Source organism: Colobus angolensis, unplaced genomic scaffold (genome assembly GCF_000951035.1).
Source record: "Colobus angolensis palliatus isolate OR3802 unplaced genomic scaffold, Cang.pa_1.0 Scaffold136, whole genome shotgun sequence".
NCBI lineage: Eukaryota > Metazoa > Chordata > Mammalia > Primates > Cercopithecidae > Colobus > Colobus angolensis.
The window spans coordinates 3,328,661-3,345,102 of NW_012114444.1; positions in this window are offsets into that span (position 1 = coordinate 3,328,661).

Below are 16,442 nucleotides of genomic sequence, written 5' to 3' on the forward strand. Positions count from 1 at the left end.
GGCCAGAGCCACGTGAGGACGTGTGTTCTCCGCGAAGGCCAGAGCCACGTGAGGACGTGTGTTCTCCGCGAAGGCCAGAGCCACGTGAGGACGTGCGTTCTCCGCGAAGGCCAGAGCCAGGCCAGCATCCTCGTGGAAGCTCCACCCACATTGACCACCTGTCCTGCCATGGTCTTTACCTGTCCCAGGGTCTCCACTCTGTGAAACAGAAGGAAACGGCCACAAAGCCCCCCATGCCATGCTGACCCCCAGCACCTCACCAGCTCCCCTGAGCCTGTAGGCATGTCCAGACCACAACGTGGACCTGCGCAACCCGGCGCTGCCAAACAGTTCTCAAAACACCACCTCCCACCCCAGGATGCCACTTGGTGAGGGGCCAGGAAGAAACAGGCACACAGGCATCTTCCTCTCCCCCACTTCAATAACAATGGGTCTTCCTTGGCCTCAGCCAGAGCACCTCCAGGCTGAGGGGCTCATTATTTAGGGGGTCCTCACCTCCCTCCAAGAGGTGCTGTGCTCATTTGGCAGAGGAGAAAACCAAGGCTTGGAGAAAGAGGATTCTAACACAGGTCAGACCCAGGGTCTCTAGGATTTAAAAATGTGTCCCTCTGTCCCGCTGATGGGGACACATGTAAGCTGTTTCAGGGCTGGGTGGCACTGTTGTCCCCAGCACCAGTCCAGGTGCTCCACAAGGGTTTACTGAGTGACTGATCTTCCTTCCCCAGAAGTCTCCACATGCCTGCCGGGCACCTGGGGCCTCTCCAGCCAGGGGTCGGAGCTGCAGTCACCTGACTGTGAACCCACGGGACCTGAGACTGGGGTAATAGTGCACTAACCCTGACTGTGCGCCTCCCTGTCCTACGTGTCCTCCTGCCATCCGCCCCGGGAGCTGTAAGACCACTCTCATCCACCCCCATCCTCCCCTCTGCATCCCCATAGGCCAAGTCCCACTACATTCATATGGGGAGAACTAGAAGGAGCACTGTCTCCCTGTCTCCCTGAAGGAACCAGCCCTCCCTCCTGGGTCCCCGCCATCCTGATGTGAGCTGCAGGGGGTCTGTGGAAGCGGCTACACCAGGGGAGCCCTGAGCCTCGGGGACTGTGGGGACCACACCCAGGCACAGCCAGGCCCCTAGGCAGGTCACCGCAGACCCCGGCAGCACACAGACTCACAGGCCTGCTGACAGCGTCTGAAACAGGCAGGCACTGCCTGCCTTGTGGGTTTCCTCCCTCCTAGGGCACACAGGCACCTCTGCATCTGGACTGCTGATACCAGAGGCTGCTCAGGGGCCATAGTTTTCTGGGACTCAACTCCTTCATTGAACAGAAGTTGCTACAAAAAGAAAAAAAAAGAAAAAGAAAAACAGCATTGTCCAACTTTCTCCATTTGCTCCTGTTTCTGGCACTTCAAAGCAGACTTGTTAGGAAGAAATCTCCGCTCAAGGGCATGAGTGCGCTGTGCGTCTGCAGGTCAGCTCTGGCCACACTTCCAAGGCTCAGCGCTGCTGGCACCTTCTGCAGCAGCTCCAGCCTCCATCCACTGGCCGCCAGCAGCACCCCTCCCCAAACTGTGACAACTAACAATGTCTCCAGTAGTGGCCCAGTGCCCCTGGGGCTGGACTTGCCCCCTTTGAGAACCACTAGACTAGACCAGAGGACGGCAACGGAAGAAAAATCATACTAATAGAAAGAGCAGCGCCCACTCATAAAGGACTTGGGGCAGATGCATTTCACATCCTCATCAACCCCACGAGGCAGGGACCATCTCAGTCCTTACTTACAGAAAAGGAGACTGGCTGCCTAATATTCCACGGTGTATCTCTACCACATTTTCTTCTCCAGTCTGTCACTGATGGGCATTTTGGCTGATTCCACGGCTTTGCTATTGTGAACAGTGCTGCCATGAATATTTGCGTGCACGTGTCTTTAGGGTAGAATGATTTACATTCTTCTGGGTATCTATCCAGTAATGGGATTGCTGGATCAAGTGGCAGTTCTGCTTTGAGCTCTCTGAGGAATCACCATGCTGCTTGCAGGGACATGGATGAAGCTGGAGGCCGTCATCCTTAGCAAACTAACCCAGGAACAGAAAACCGAATACTGCATGTTCTCACTTAAAAGTGGGAGCTAAAGGATGAGAACTTATGAACACAAAGAGAGAAACAGCAGACACTGGGGGGGTACTTGAGCAGGGACGGTGGGAGGAGGGAGAGGAGCAGGAAAGCTAACTGTTGGGTATTGGACTTAGGTCCTGGGTGATGAAATAATACGTATAATAAGCGCTTGTGACACGTGTTTACCTGTGCGACGAACCTTCACATGTACCCCCGAACCTAAAGTAAAAGTGGAATAAAAAGATAATGGAAACCGAGTCTCCAAGGCCATAAGTCACCGGGATAGGGTCACACTGTAGACTGGAAATCCCCGGTAACCCGGTGGCTTGGCGCGGGTGCCCGCACGTTTGGCCTTGAGGCACACCGCCTTAGGGAGGAACAGAGGCTCTCAGGGAGCTCCTGCTGACAGGCAGTCTGTGCAGCACCTCGCATTCTTAGCTATTTCACCCTGCATGAGGGAGGCACTCCACTATCCCCCCTTACTCTGGAGGAGACTGAAGTCCAGAGAGGGTGAGAAGCTTGTCCAGGGTCACACAGCTAAAAGGTACCTGTAAGATGTGGTGACCTCCTGCCACAAGAGCAGGCATGGGGTCCACACACCACGGTACTGTCTTGAGTTCTCGTTCTTTCCACAAGTCTTCACATGGCCGTGTCTTGTTACTGGAGATGGGATCTGCTGGGGTGATCCTGTCTCCAGATCATGAACTTAATCACACCTGCAAAGACCCTTTTGTCCAAGTAAAGTCACACTCACAGATTCTGGGTACACATATCTTTGGGAGGCCACCATTCAACTCATGAACAGGGACTGCCAGGGTGCAGGCAGGCAAGCCAAAAAGACAGAGGTGAGTGTGAGACAGAGGTTGGGGGACACACAGGTGTCCCATGAGGGAAGATCTAGCTAGAGAATAAAGTCAAACCAAACCCCAGAATGAGCCAAAAAAAAGGCCAAGAGGTGGAAAGATGCAGGCTCTTGATAACAGTGTTTGGACTCCTGGATCCAGCCATGCCCGAAGCTAACCTCAGACCCTTAGACTTTTCAGGAATATGGCCCACTTTTATTGGTTTGGGTTATTAAGCCTCCTTTCTGTAACAGTTCCTAAACCTTACAGGCTAGGAAGAGTAGCAGTTCCTTTCTCCCCCATGATCACAGCCCACTATGGGTGGCTGGGTCCTCTTCTCTCCAGTGACACAGAAATTGGGGCTGTCTTCATCTTACACCTGTGCCATCTTCCAGGAGAATGGAAGACAGCAACCCTGCAGAAGGCACTTGTTTCAACTCTGCATCCCACATCCCCTTGGCACCCATGCTGTCTGCAAGGACCAGTCGGTACGGACCTCGGACCTTGGACTGCCTGCAAGGACCAGGTAGTCGACATGTCACGCTGTCTGCGACACCATCAATTTCCTCTGTGACTGGTTTCCATGGTGCTAAACCCAGCAAGTCTCCCTGGATATGGGGATAAACCCAGCAAGTCTTGTTGGATATGGGGATATCTTGGCGTCATATGCTATTTTCCATGACATCACCAAGCAAGCCTTAAAGCTCTCTTTAATCCAAAGACAGGAACTGCCACTGGCCTGTGGTCACACTCCCCAGGCACGCATGCCCCTGGGCACCCACGCAGCACCAGAACAGAGACTGTTCCTCTCCCACAGTGCTGCAGGCTGGCAACACCCTGTACCCCTTACTGTAGGCATGCACTGGTGGCATGAGCAGGCAGAGAGTTTCAGAAACAGCCTCCCCCAGAGGAGAGAGGGCTCCAGGGCTAGAAGATTTAGCCTGGGGGCCACATGGCCCTGGGTCAGATCCTGGTTCAGATGTGGGACTCTGGGATGGTCACTCCATCCTGTGAGCCTTGGCGTCCCTACTCAGGCTGAGGGAGCACGCTGGCAGCTGACAGTGCCAGGAGCCGGGAGCACGCTGCTCAGCACACGCCACTGTTCAGGCCAGGACAAGGCCCACCGAGCAGCGGCAGGGTGCAGTGGGGCACCCTGTTCTCCTCTGCCCTCCCTATCACCCCAGAATCTTGCTCAGAGTATCAGCAAATGGTACATTTGGCCTTGGGGAAGAAACAACTTCTACCTTCTAAAGAGGAGTGTGCTTCATAAACCACTTTCTCATTATAACTGCTTGAGAAGAAGAAGGAATTCCTAGCTTAAAAATATTTTGTTTGGGCCGGGCGCGGTGGCTCAAGCCTGTAATCCCAGCACTTTGGGAGGCCAAGACGGGCGGATCACGAGGTCAGGAGATCGAGACCATCCTGGCTAACACGGTGAAACCCCGTCTCTACTAAAAATACAAAAAATTAGCCAGGCGAGGTGGCGGGCGCCTGTAGTCCCAGCTACTCGGGAGGCTGAGGCAGGAGAATGGCGGGAACCTGGGAGGCGGAGCTTGCAGTGAGCTGAGATCCGGCCACTGTACTCCAGCCTGGGCGACAGAGCGAGACTCCGTCTCAAAAAAAAAAAAAAAAAAAAAAAAAAAATTTTGTTTGTCCTTCCCTAATAGGATCTCTATAAGCCACTTTCCTCTTCAGCCCTAGTTTACTTTAGAAGAGTGAGAGCCTATGACTTTCACCTCAGAACATGATGATTTTATTGTTGCCTGAAGACAAGGAATACCCTTGAACCTCCCAACACAGATAAAAGCCGAACCTGCTTATATTTTCGTTGTTTGGCCTCCCTGCTTTGCGGAGCAGCCGGCAACGTCAGTGCCAGGCGGGCGTGCTCGAGTCGCTGGCACCTTCATTTGCCGTGAGGTCTGGAGCCGGTTGCGGCAGCCCGGCAAAGTTGTGATTCTGACAATGATGCCTCCTCTCCTTGCAGCAGGAGGGCTGCCTGGCCCCATGGTAACCATAGCTCCGGCCTGCCTGGTGAGGCCGCCATGGGCATCAGGGCCCGGCTGCACAGAGCTCATTCATCAGGAACTGCTCAGAGCCCACAGCCCATGCTCAGGGGCTCTGCCACCACGCCCTGAATGAACAAAGCCCCTGATCACCTGCTTTCTCCAGACCCAGGCATCCACAAGACTGGCCTAAGTGTGGACAAAGGGTCACCCGGCAACCAATGGTCACCACTTTGAAGGCTGGCTGTCAAGGACATTAGGTGGTCAGCCAAGAGCAAACAACAGGATGTTTTCAGCTCTAACAGGTTACATAGTTCAACTTTGGGGGCCTGTCCAGAAGATTGAGAAATCCTCATTTTCACAGATCACTCAGAAAATACAGCCAATCCCATGAAAAGGGATTTTATTTTTTCCTGGGAAAACGTAACTGGATCCTGTGCCCAAAGACCTCTCCTAAGGAACGCATTCTACATGGGAAAAACAAAATCGTGAGAATAAAAACAGACCAGAGCCTTCTTTCACCAAGCAGATTTGGATAAACAGAATTTTCCAAGGCTGACAACTATTCTACCAAATCCTGTTGGCTGTCATTTTCTTTCATGCTGTGGAACTCACATTTCATTGAGATAACATAGCCCTCGTGCTGATTTCTACCACACTCGGGGGTGCAAGGAACCGCCCATTTCCTAACAGATGCAGCTTGATGCCACAGTGCCGCCCGGACACGGGCCTTGTCCTCCCAGCTTCAGGCTCCTCTTCCGCAGCAAGCCAGGAGGCCGGTCCCTGCACACCTCTTCTTCCCACGACGGATGCTCCCTGTGCGGGACTCACCCACAAGCCTCAGTTAGGGGGAGTGGCTGGCAGGCAGGGATGCAGACACGGACTTCCTCTTCACGTCGAATGCACCACCCCAGCAAGAGGTCCAGGACCACACGGGTAGGCAGGGTTAGCGGCGGCCTGGGATGCACGCCTGTGATGGTCCACCAACCTCCAGGCTCCCACCCACCCCTGTGCCAGGGAGAGAACAGAAGTCAACAGGGCATCCCTTGTGAATGTTACCCCACTGGAGAAAACGAATAGGGCTCAGCCACTCACAGGACCCCAAAAGCACTCTTTTATTTTCTTCTTGAGACAGGGTCTTATTCTGTCACCCAGACTGGGGTGCAGTGGCATAATCACAGCTCACTGCAGCCTTGACCTCCTGGGCTCAAGGCTCTGCCTCCTGAGAAGCTGGGATTACAGGTGCACACCACCACACCCAACTATTTTTTGTATTAGTGTAGACACAAGGTCTCCCGATCGTTGCCCAAGCTGGCCACGAGTGCCCCTATTTGTGCTTATTTTAAAGAAGATGTAGTGTGGACTGAGAGCTGACTGCCCGCCAGGCACCCCACAAAGTCACCAACACAAAAGCTCCCCTCACTTCACCACACGACAAGGCTGCTGTGAGTCTCATCCTGGCTTTCAGACGAAGACACTGAGGCTCACAGAGGACCTGCAGCTTTAGGGCCAAGGAGCAGGGAAGGGAGGGGACCTGGAGTTCATGGCCATTGACTGTTCTGCATAGCTGGGGGATTCGTGTCCCACTACGACACCTGTCCCACAAATTCAATGCTCCAGGAAGCACCATGGAGAAGTGTGACAGCCAGTATGTCTAAGACAATCGGCTTCTCTGGAGTTAACTTTTCCATTCTTCCACCTGACTTACTTGATATTAAACTTTGGGCAAATGCCAGTCACACAGAGTCCAACAACAAACAAACAAACAAACAAAATCCCAGAGGATGTCTGAGTGCTCACAAAGTAGGAACAGATGCAACTTCGAAATGTGCCCATAAATAAGTAAAAAATGAACTCGTCAGCTATTCGGGATTCTTCCCTGAAAGCTGGGCTGGCAAACACATCCCCTCTCACTGTTTTATTTTCGGTTTTCAATGTCTCGTGAACCAGGTCAATATGTAGGGATGTTAAAAAGCTTTTATACTGTCACATGTTTGTTTGCACAAAGCTGCCAGGCAGGAGGTTTGCTCATAATTTCGCTCCTGAAGTAAAAGCACTGGCTGCTGCTCTTGACTTCTGAACTGAAACCCACACACGCCCCCCTCCACACTAAGTACCACGGAGAGAACATGCCTGATCCATGCCCTCAGCAGAAGCTGCGGTGGCTGGGTCTGGCAGGTTCCGTGGAGCCACGTGTGTGAAACAGCTGGACAAGTGAGCTTCACAAAGCAAGTGGTCCTCAAGTCCGTACAGCACAGGGAGGCAGCTCGTCGGCATTAACCCCAGTCCCAGCACACGCACTCCTCTGGAGTTAGGTCTGACTTTGAACAGAAGGCTCTCACCCTGCACTGCCTCCTGTCTAGCTAATCAAGCCAGGAAGAAAGCGGGGCCAATCTGAGAGTCTGAGTTGCATCCCATCTCAGCATTCAATGCAAAGGGCACTGAGAAGGAGATACTAACGCTCCCCTTGGCCAACTCGCTATCAGTCTGAGCACCATCTCCCTCTGATCCCTTGCTCCTCACTAGGATGGGCTGGTACATCCGGAGTGCAAGATTTAACACCTGGAATGTGGGGCACATTCAAGGAAGGCGGGAGGAAAAGAAGCCAGCCCCAGGGCACTCACAGAGAGGGGTCAGACATTCAGATCTAGGATGCCCCTGAGCCGCCTTTCCTGCCTGCTGAGGCCAGAGGTTGCTGTGGGCGCCCACTGCCATCCCCAGCCCCCTGGCCAGGTGAGCCGGGCAACATCACCAGAACCATGTGGGCTGTCAGGGGTGTCTGCGCCAGGTCTTCTAATGAGGCAGAACATTGACATTTGGGTTCCATGTCTGCAGAGTAATCCTTTCATTTCCTTATCTGGGATGAACAGAGCAAAAAGGAAGTGAGAAATTGGTTCATTCTTGACTATAGATTTGCAGTTGCAGATCATTAAATTGAAAACTGAATACACTATCCATCAATGGTTAATAATGTTTCATTTCCTTTATCTTTCATTATTATAGTCATCGTTATGGTGCCATCATTATCTGCCCAGCAAAAAATGCTCCGTGGCAGGCTCGGAGGGGCCGCGCAGGCCAGGCCTTTCGGCTGTTTTCCGAGTTTTGCTTCCCCTCCTTCCTTGCTTCTCCACACCCGGGTGCTGTGGCTCACAGGCATGCGCCTTGGCCTCGGGCCTGTCCTGCCCCTGCTCTCCACCACACTCATACGGCCAGTGTCACAAGCAGGCAGCCGTGGGTTCAATGCCCAGCTCTGCTGCCTCGTGGGTTCGTAACCTTGGCGATGTCACACGGGCTTTCTGGTCTGTTTCCCCACCTGTCAAATGGCGCCAATAACACCAAACTTTACGATGCCGCTAGGAGGGCCAAACAGGCTGTTACAGCCTTGTCTCTCAGCCAGGGGCCGTTTTCCTCTAAGTGCCGAAAAAACAGGAAAAGCTGGGCTGAGCAGAGAGCAAAATTGGGGGCATAAAGTGGAGTAGCAGCAGCCAGGGGCTGTGTCCTTACAGAGCAGGGAGGGACGAGCCAATCTGGCCACAGCCTGTTGTAAATAAAGTTTTATTGGCACACAGCCCCGGCCATTCGTGTACATGTCTCCTAAGGCTGCTTTTCAGCTAATGTCACAGAGGTGAGTGGGTCCCAACATCTGGTCTGCCAAGCCTAAAGTAATGACTATCTGGCCTTTGACAAAAACTTTTATTCTTTGGTTCCAAGCCCTAGAAAGCCCCATTCCCTTTCAAAAACATTGCACTGGGGGCTTCAGCCAGTTTGGATGGGTTTTGCCTGTTTATCAATGTAACTAATGATACTTGGATAAAACAGATTCCCTGAACCTCCCACCTCACCAGCACCTCTGTCCAGCGCACATGTTAAGCACATGCTAGGCATATGTTATGAGTATGTGTTGGGCACATGTTAAACACTTAGCGACAAACTCTAAGAAGGCACCGGGACCACATGAAACAAGTCACCGTCAGCCCTGGAGACCGACGCGTCCTCTGTGATGCGGCTGGACAGACCCAGAAGCTGTGTTCGTAGGTGGAAGACAGATGTCCGGTGCCCCAGTGAATCTCTGTGTTCGCACAAGGCCATTTCCACCACCTTCAGTAGAAAACGCAAACACACACGTGATGCACAACAAAAGAAAGGAGGAAAGCTAAGCAGATGTTTAAGCGCTCAGCCTCTCCACTAATTGAGTAAATGTGGGATTGATGGGGGCCGCCTCACACCTGTCCACTTGGGAAGCACGTCCAAAGGAACACCCACATGACAGAACTCGGGCCAGGATGGCAGTGGGGACATGGGCACAGTCAGTGTCCTTGCTGGGAATATAAATTGGCACCACCTCTTTGAAACATCACTTAGATGTGTGGATCCAGGGCCACATAACAAACAGAGCTTTTGAACCAGAAATTCAGAATTCTGCTTCTAATGACTCATCATAAAGAAATGATGAGAGATGTGCTGTATGGTTTACACAGATTTTCATCATGGCATCATTCCTAGTAGGAGAGCATTGGAAATATCCTCCCATCCCACTCACCACACACACACACACACGCAAATGCATATACATCACACACACACAGCAAACACGTTCAAATGTACATACATCACACACACGTGAATGCACATACATCACACTCACACGTGCAAATGCACATACATCACACACACCACAGCTCACACGTGCAAATGCACATACATCACACGCACACACATGCACACCACACCCATGCACCACTCTCATGCACTCCTTCACACATGCTCATCTGTGAGCACGCACAGCACACCACACTTACATGCATGCTTGTGGGCATGCACGCACACCAACTCACATGCACATCCAAACATTCCACAGCTACACACGTGTGCACAAGGCACCCACATGTGCACAAATGAACACATCACATGTGTACACACACACCATGCTCATCCAGTTGTGTGTGCAGGCACAAGTACACACACATGCACACACACACACCATGCCAAACGATTAAAAATGGTTTGTTCAGGGCAGGGAAATGAAGTCACTCTTTTATTCTTCATATTTTTCTGTTTTTTTAAAGTCTAACAAAAATTTTTTGGCATTTTGAAAATATAGAATGTTTTATGAACGTAAGAGGGATAGCATCAAAGGTGAATTTTTTTTTTTTTTTTTTTTTTTTTTTAGTCTGAGTCTGACTCTGTCTCCCAGGCTGGAGTGCAGTGGCACAGTCTTGGCTCAATGAAACCTCTGTCTTCTGGGTTCAGACAATTCTCCTGCCTCAACCTCCCAAGTAGCTGCGATTACAAGTGCACATCATCACGCCTGGCTAATTTTTACATTTTTAGCAGAGATGGGGTTTTACCATGTTGGCCAGGCTGGTCTCGAACTCCTGACCTCAAAGATCCACCCGCCTCGGCCTCCCACAGTGCTGGGATTACAGGCGTGAGGCACCACGGCCGGCCGTGAATTTCGTTTTAGAAGAAACCACACTGTGCCACGCACGCTCCTGAGGTGCGTTCTTCCTTCTTCCAGCGTGACCGTGGCTGCTGACCGGCCCGACCCCCAGCGTGCTGCTTTTCTCCGGCTGCTCCCTTCACATCAGTTTGGACTTTTCAAGCAAACATTCAAACAGATTCAGAATGACGGCCAGGACTTGCTAACTCTGCAGAGCCAGTATATTTTCTTTCATGTCTAACACGTCGGCAACCATGTCGGACGGCAGACAAGACACGGTCATAACCCCTCACGACGGAAGTACGGGGATGGGGTGTGTTCCCTCCAGGGGAGGAGGCGGCGGGAACGTCCCTCTTTGGTTTGGTGTTTGCTGTGTGGTCGGCCTTGCCTCCCACACCGAGGATTTAACCTGCCATCCTGGAGGTGGCGGCAAGTGCACGTGACCGCCTGACTTCTCCCTTGGGCCATGTATGGCTGCCAGGATGCCCGGCTGGAAGGGACCCAGCTCTGACCCCAGCCAGGCATTAGGCCCCATCTGCAGGCCATTTCCACCATTATGTCCCTCCCAGTTTCCTTTAATAACTCACAACTTAAATGGGAAACATGTAGTCACCTTGGAAAAAGGAAAGCCAGCAGTGGAGACATAAAGAAAAAGCAAAGCCACTCGAAAGAGGAACGCAGCAGGCAGCAGGCAGTGGGCAGCAGGCAGTGGGCAGCGGGCAGTGGGCGGCAGGCAGCGGGCAGTGGGCAGTGGGCAGCGGGGTGAGCTGTTCCTGGACCCCACCACCTACTCTCCTTCACTCAGGGAAACCGGGAGGGTAGAAAGGTGAGAGCCATTAGGGACTCAAGAGCACCAAAACCCCACACCAGGGAGGCCGGTGTGGCCGGCGCTTTACACACAAGGATGCCGCAAACCCACGTTAGCCCAGCGGCGCTGGAACTGAGATGCTCCCACATCCCTGTCACTAGATTTCAGGGCCTCTGCTTTTATTGTAATTGACTCCATTATTTCACATAAGTCTGTGCATCTGAAAGGGAACTTGCTATCACTACCCTAGCGTTGTGCTTATAAATAAACACAGTCAAGTCTGGTTAATGCCATGAAACCCTGGCTTTCTAGTTGGAACCTGCCTTCCATGTGAAAAGGGAAGATTCGTGAGAGTGGGGACATGGGCTCCCACCGCCATGTTGGAAGAGAACTTACCAGGGCACCGTTTTCCACCGCAGGGGCTGTGTGTGCCACGGCCCACACCTGGCGTCCTCACACGTGTCAGACGCCCCACGTGGGAGGCACCAGAGGGGGAGTGGCTGCCTGGGTGGCTTCGGGCTCTAACAGCCTATATTTGAACAAAAGGCAGTTCACATCCTCTCTTTCCACCCTCCTGGGCATCGCAGGTGAAAATATGCCATCGTTCCCATACAACTCCCCGCACCATCACCCTATGTGTACCCTGGCCCTGAATTCTCACCCTCCCGCCCTGCTCAGAGAGCCCATCCCACACACGGCCCAGGGTCACCCCACCCAGCCTGGCAGACTCAGTCCAGGCCGGCAGGCGCAGACTCACAGCCCGGGGTGGGTGAGTTCCCAGTCCCACCTGGGAGGCCCCGTACTTCCCAGCCTTCCCCGCCCGCCCCGCCCACACAGCTGCAGACAACCCCACGGATGGGGTCAGCTAACACTGGGCTGGGTCTCCACCACCTTGAGGAGGCCGTCTCCTTGCAACCAACAGGCCCTGGTGAAGATTTCCCCTTTCCCTCCGAGTATCCGTATCTTCAAGCAGGCCAGACTCACGGGAATCCTGGTGTCCGTGCAATCACACTGTTACTCACAACAGTCCCAGCTGCAGGCAGCACCGGGCTGCCCTCAGCTCAGCCTGCAGATGTGCTGTGCTTGGTGCACAGAACGCCCCAAAATGAGGAACTTGCACATCGAGGTCCAGACTGCCCCCATTTCTCGGACATCGGAAGGACAGGCCGTGTCTACATTCCCGGGAAACAATGTCCTCCGCACTTTGGTGGAGACCCCCAGTCCCGGCTTCACTGCTCGCTGCTGTCGAGGCCCATCCCTGGGGACACTGGGGGTGACCTGCTCCAGACAGAGGATGCAGAAGCCTTTTCCCACACAGGAAGCCGGCGCCCGGGGATGACTGTGGGAAATGGAAGGCCCCACCTCCACCTCTAGGAGCTGAGCCTCATGCTGGAGAAAGAGGGTAACAGGAACCCTGGGGCCAGTTCCCTAAAACAGAGCTCTGGAGAGGCAGGGGCTGCCAGGCCCCTCTGGGAAAAGGCCAAGGGTATCCTTGCTGCCTGGGAGGAGGCTCGGGAGGTGCTAACCAAGGAAAGGGAAGGAGGGCCAAGGAGTTCTAGCCATGTGGGTGGGAAGGAGTCCAGGAAGCCCCAGTGCAGGGGGGTCATGGCCAGGTAGACAGCACGAGTGCCTTGCCACGTCCCTTTGAGGCCTGGCTCTGCCCGCCACACAGAATGTTCCCAGATGCTCATTTAATAACATGCTTAATAAAAGGCTGTGGCAGAGACTTCAGTGAGGCGGGAACGTCAGTCACTCCCACTTGGCTTCTCATTCCTCAAAACAGAGGCCTGTGGGGAGGATCTTAGAATAAGAGAGAAGGGAGCCACGAAGCCCCTCCACTCCCAGCGCGCTGGTCCCAGCTCCCCGCAGATGCATCCACTTTCAGCTGCTCATACTGAACCCTGCTATGGCAAAGCCTCCAGAAGTCAACCACGAATCTCCCCAGGAAAAGTCTTTGCCATTGGAATCCAAATCCAGCCGCCACCTACGAAGAGAAGTCCGTCAAATCAACTCCTCCCAGGTAAGTGGCACGGCCAGCCCAGGCAGGCCTGACTGCTGGGGAGGATCCCACAGACTGGGGAGGGGGAGCCAGCAAAGTCTCAGCTCCGTGTTCTCAAGCGGAGAAAAGATCCTGCATGGACCACTCCCCTTCTCTCCCAAAGTCCCTGCCAAATGGCCTCTATTCCCCTTGCATTTTGAACATTCTCAGAACAATTATTCTAATCACTTCAGGGAGACTCTAAAGGGAAGCTGAGCCACTTCCCAAGGGCCGAGCACAAGGCACAAGTGGGCCTCTGCCTCTCAGAGCAGAAGGGGCAGCTGCCCCACCCAGCCAGATGGACCACAGCCTGAGGTCACGTGATAAAGGTCCACGTCCTCAGCCTACAAATACATCATTGCAACGTCTAGAGTGAGAACTTCCATGCCTGGCCACAACACCAGCACATCCCTGCCTCATCTGAGGAGGCCTCGGGCTCAGCAAAGCAGTGAAAGGAGATGAATCAATAAAAGGTTATCAGCCAAGCAGTTTGATTCTTGCACATTTAAGCACATGGGCACTTGTAGATCTCAGTTCCCGCAGGTCAATATAATTTTTACAGAGGTACCCAATTCTCAGCAGCAAAATGATACAGGCAACGGAGTTACTCAGGGAACGATGGCTGGCGGTGCGGGGGGAGGAGGGGGTTGCAATGAGTCCACACTTTGAAAAATGAAGCAGAAGTCACATGTGGGGCTCCTTGGCCCCCTGGCCCCAAGACAGACAATTACCTGGCTCACAGATGCCTGGAGCAGGCAAACTACCACCGAGTGAAAGTTTATCAAATGGCAACAGACGTGCTTTTCACCCGGGTCATAACGCAAGCTCTAAATCTGAGATCAACACCAGGGGCTGAGATGTGAGGGCCCATTAGGCCTGATCGGCACCCATGCTGCATTTCCAAGTTGGAACCAGAGCTGGAAAAGTCGGTCCTCCCCTGCTCCATCAGGATGCTCACGAGCTGCACTGTGCAGAAAGCACAGGAAAGGGGAGGCCATCCGGTGCTGAAACTCCCGACATAGTAATTGTCATTGTTATCCAATTATGCTCCGGATACCTGATGCCAACACGGCCCACAGAGGGGCGATTTCATTAGACTAAGACTCACTTGTCTTACTTTACTGTGATAACGGCTTAATAAATAAACTGAGCAAGCCCTAATACACAGGTGCAAAATAAAAAATACTTTGGCTTTTTCATTTTATGCCCATCCTTTTCCAATTATAATGCTTTCATATTTCCTGCTTGTCAGTTCCAGCCTTCCACCACTGCCACCCCCTCCATGAGGTGGGAGAAGGCGCCTCTCCTTTTCGTTATGAATATTCCCTCCTGGGAAGGAGGCTTTAAGTGAGTGCACTGGGATACTTGTCTCTCTCCCCAGGTCCATCATATACACCCCTCACACTTCTCTAGCTGCTGTCCAGCACATGCACACACAAAGTCACAACAAGGCCACAATTTAGGAAGACATGGAAGAGAGTATAAAAACATTATATCATTACACAGTGTAATACAACTAACTGAGACAAAAGAGGTGGAAATAATTCATCTTACTTAGCTCAGGTAAAGGGGAAGGAAGAGGACAGCAAAAGAGGGCTTAATGGAGGAGTGACTCTTGAATTAGGAAGCCCCGTAAGATTCCCACAGGGGAAATGGCAAGCCAGTCAGAGGGGAGCAGTCAAAACAAAGGAACAGGTGAGACAAGGGCTAGCAAGTTCTAGCAACCTCAGCAGGCAGACCAGTGCTGGTGCCTAGAAGGGGGTGGCCATGGCATAGGGAAACAGGGAAAGAGGCCTGGGTACCATTGCATGGAGGGCCTGGAATGGTGCATTTGGACTTTAATCTGCATAGAGTAGAAGCCTTCAAAGGTTTTAGAGAACCTGAGAGTCTCTAGGATCCCCTGCTTAATGGGACAAAGATGACTGCAACTACTTTGATATCCAGGAACCCACAGGTGTCTATGAAGTAAAACCCCAAAAACAACAGCAAAATGAACAATGTGATCCATTCGTGAAAAGCGCAGCATCTTGCTGGCTCCCATGCCTCCCTCCGCCCAGCAGTCCCTGACCCTGTGGACTTCTTAGAGTCACAGTGATGGAATCTCCACTGCCCAGGGCCACCATCCTTGGCCTCCATGGATGTCTATCCCATCAAAACAGCTGACCTGGCCACAAGAGAAGCAGCAAAGCCAGTGAGAGAATCACAGAACATCATCCCACGCAGGGCATAGGGTTGCCAGGCACAGCCCTGTCATTCTCCTGGTGGGGACAGAAAGACAGCAGGGACATAGCATGGGATTGATCCACTGCTCAAGTGCGGCCTCCTAATCCTCTCTTCTCGCAACCCCAGGTAAACACCAAGATGAGCACCTTGATCAAAACACCCACCATAGAGCAAGCCACTTACATTGAGTCTAACCGAGTGCATCTAATCTCAAAGCTTGAGATCACTGAAAAGCAAAGGCATAAGCACAACATTGCTACAAAACTCCTGGAAATATGTTGAATTTGAAAGTGCAAATGTGCACTTCCGGTCTTAAGTTCTAGCTTAAGAGTTCAAACAGAAATGAGACTTCAATTTATACTCAGGAAAATAAAAACAGATTAACAAAATCCAAGTCAAGCTGCTAGAAGAGGTTTTTCTGTGCCAAAAGACAGGCACTGTGAGTTTTTCTAAACAGGTTATCACTTAAACATTGTAAAGTACTAGACTTATTTTTTAAATAGCAAAACTACAATTATCTCTGCACATCCCGTATCACTGCTCTGCAGTGCTCCTGCGTAACGAACCCACTGTCAGTGATACTGGCAGGATGAGAGTGTCGCGGACATGCCAGGCAGCCAGCCTTATCAAAATCCAGCCACATTAATCCTTTTCCTTACATCAAAAATCAAATAACTTCCTAGAGAGAGGCTACAGTCTCACCAAGAGCAGTTCCACTGGGAGAAGGCGAGTTGAGATTAACAGTGCAATATGTTAGGAAATCAACAGATAAGTGTTTGCTTCCACCCCCAGTGATGCTCAGAATCCAGGATCCTTCAGAAAAGCAGTCAGGTGTCCCAAACTGCATACAGTACTCCTCCAAACCGCGCATGGTACTCCCCCAAACTGCCCATGGTACTCCCCCAAACTGTGCATGAAACTCGCCCAAAATGCGCACGGTACTCCTCCAAACTACATGGTACTCCCCCAAACTG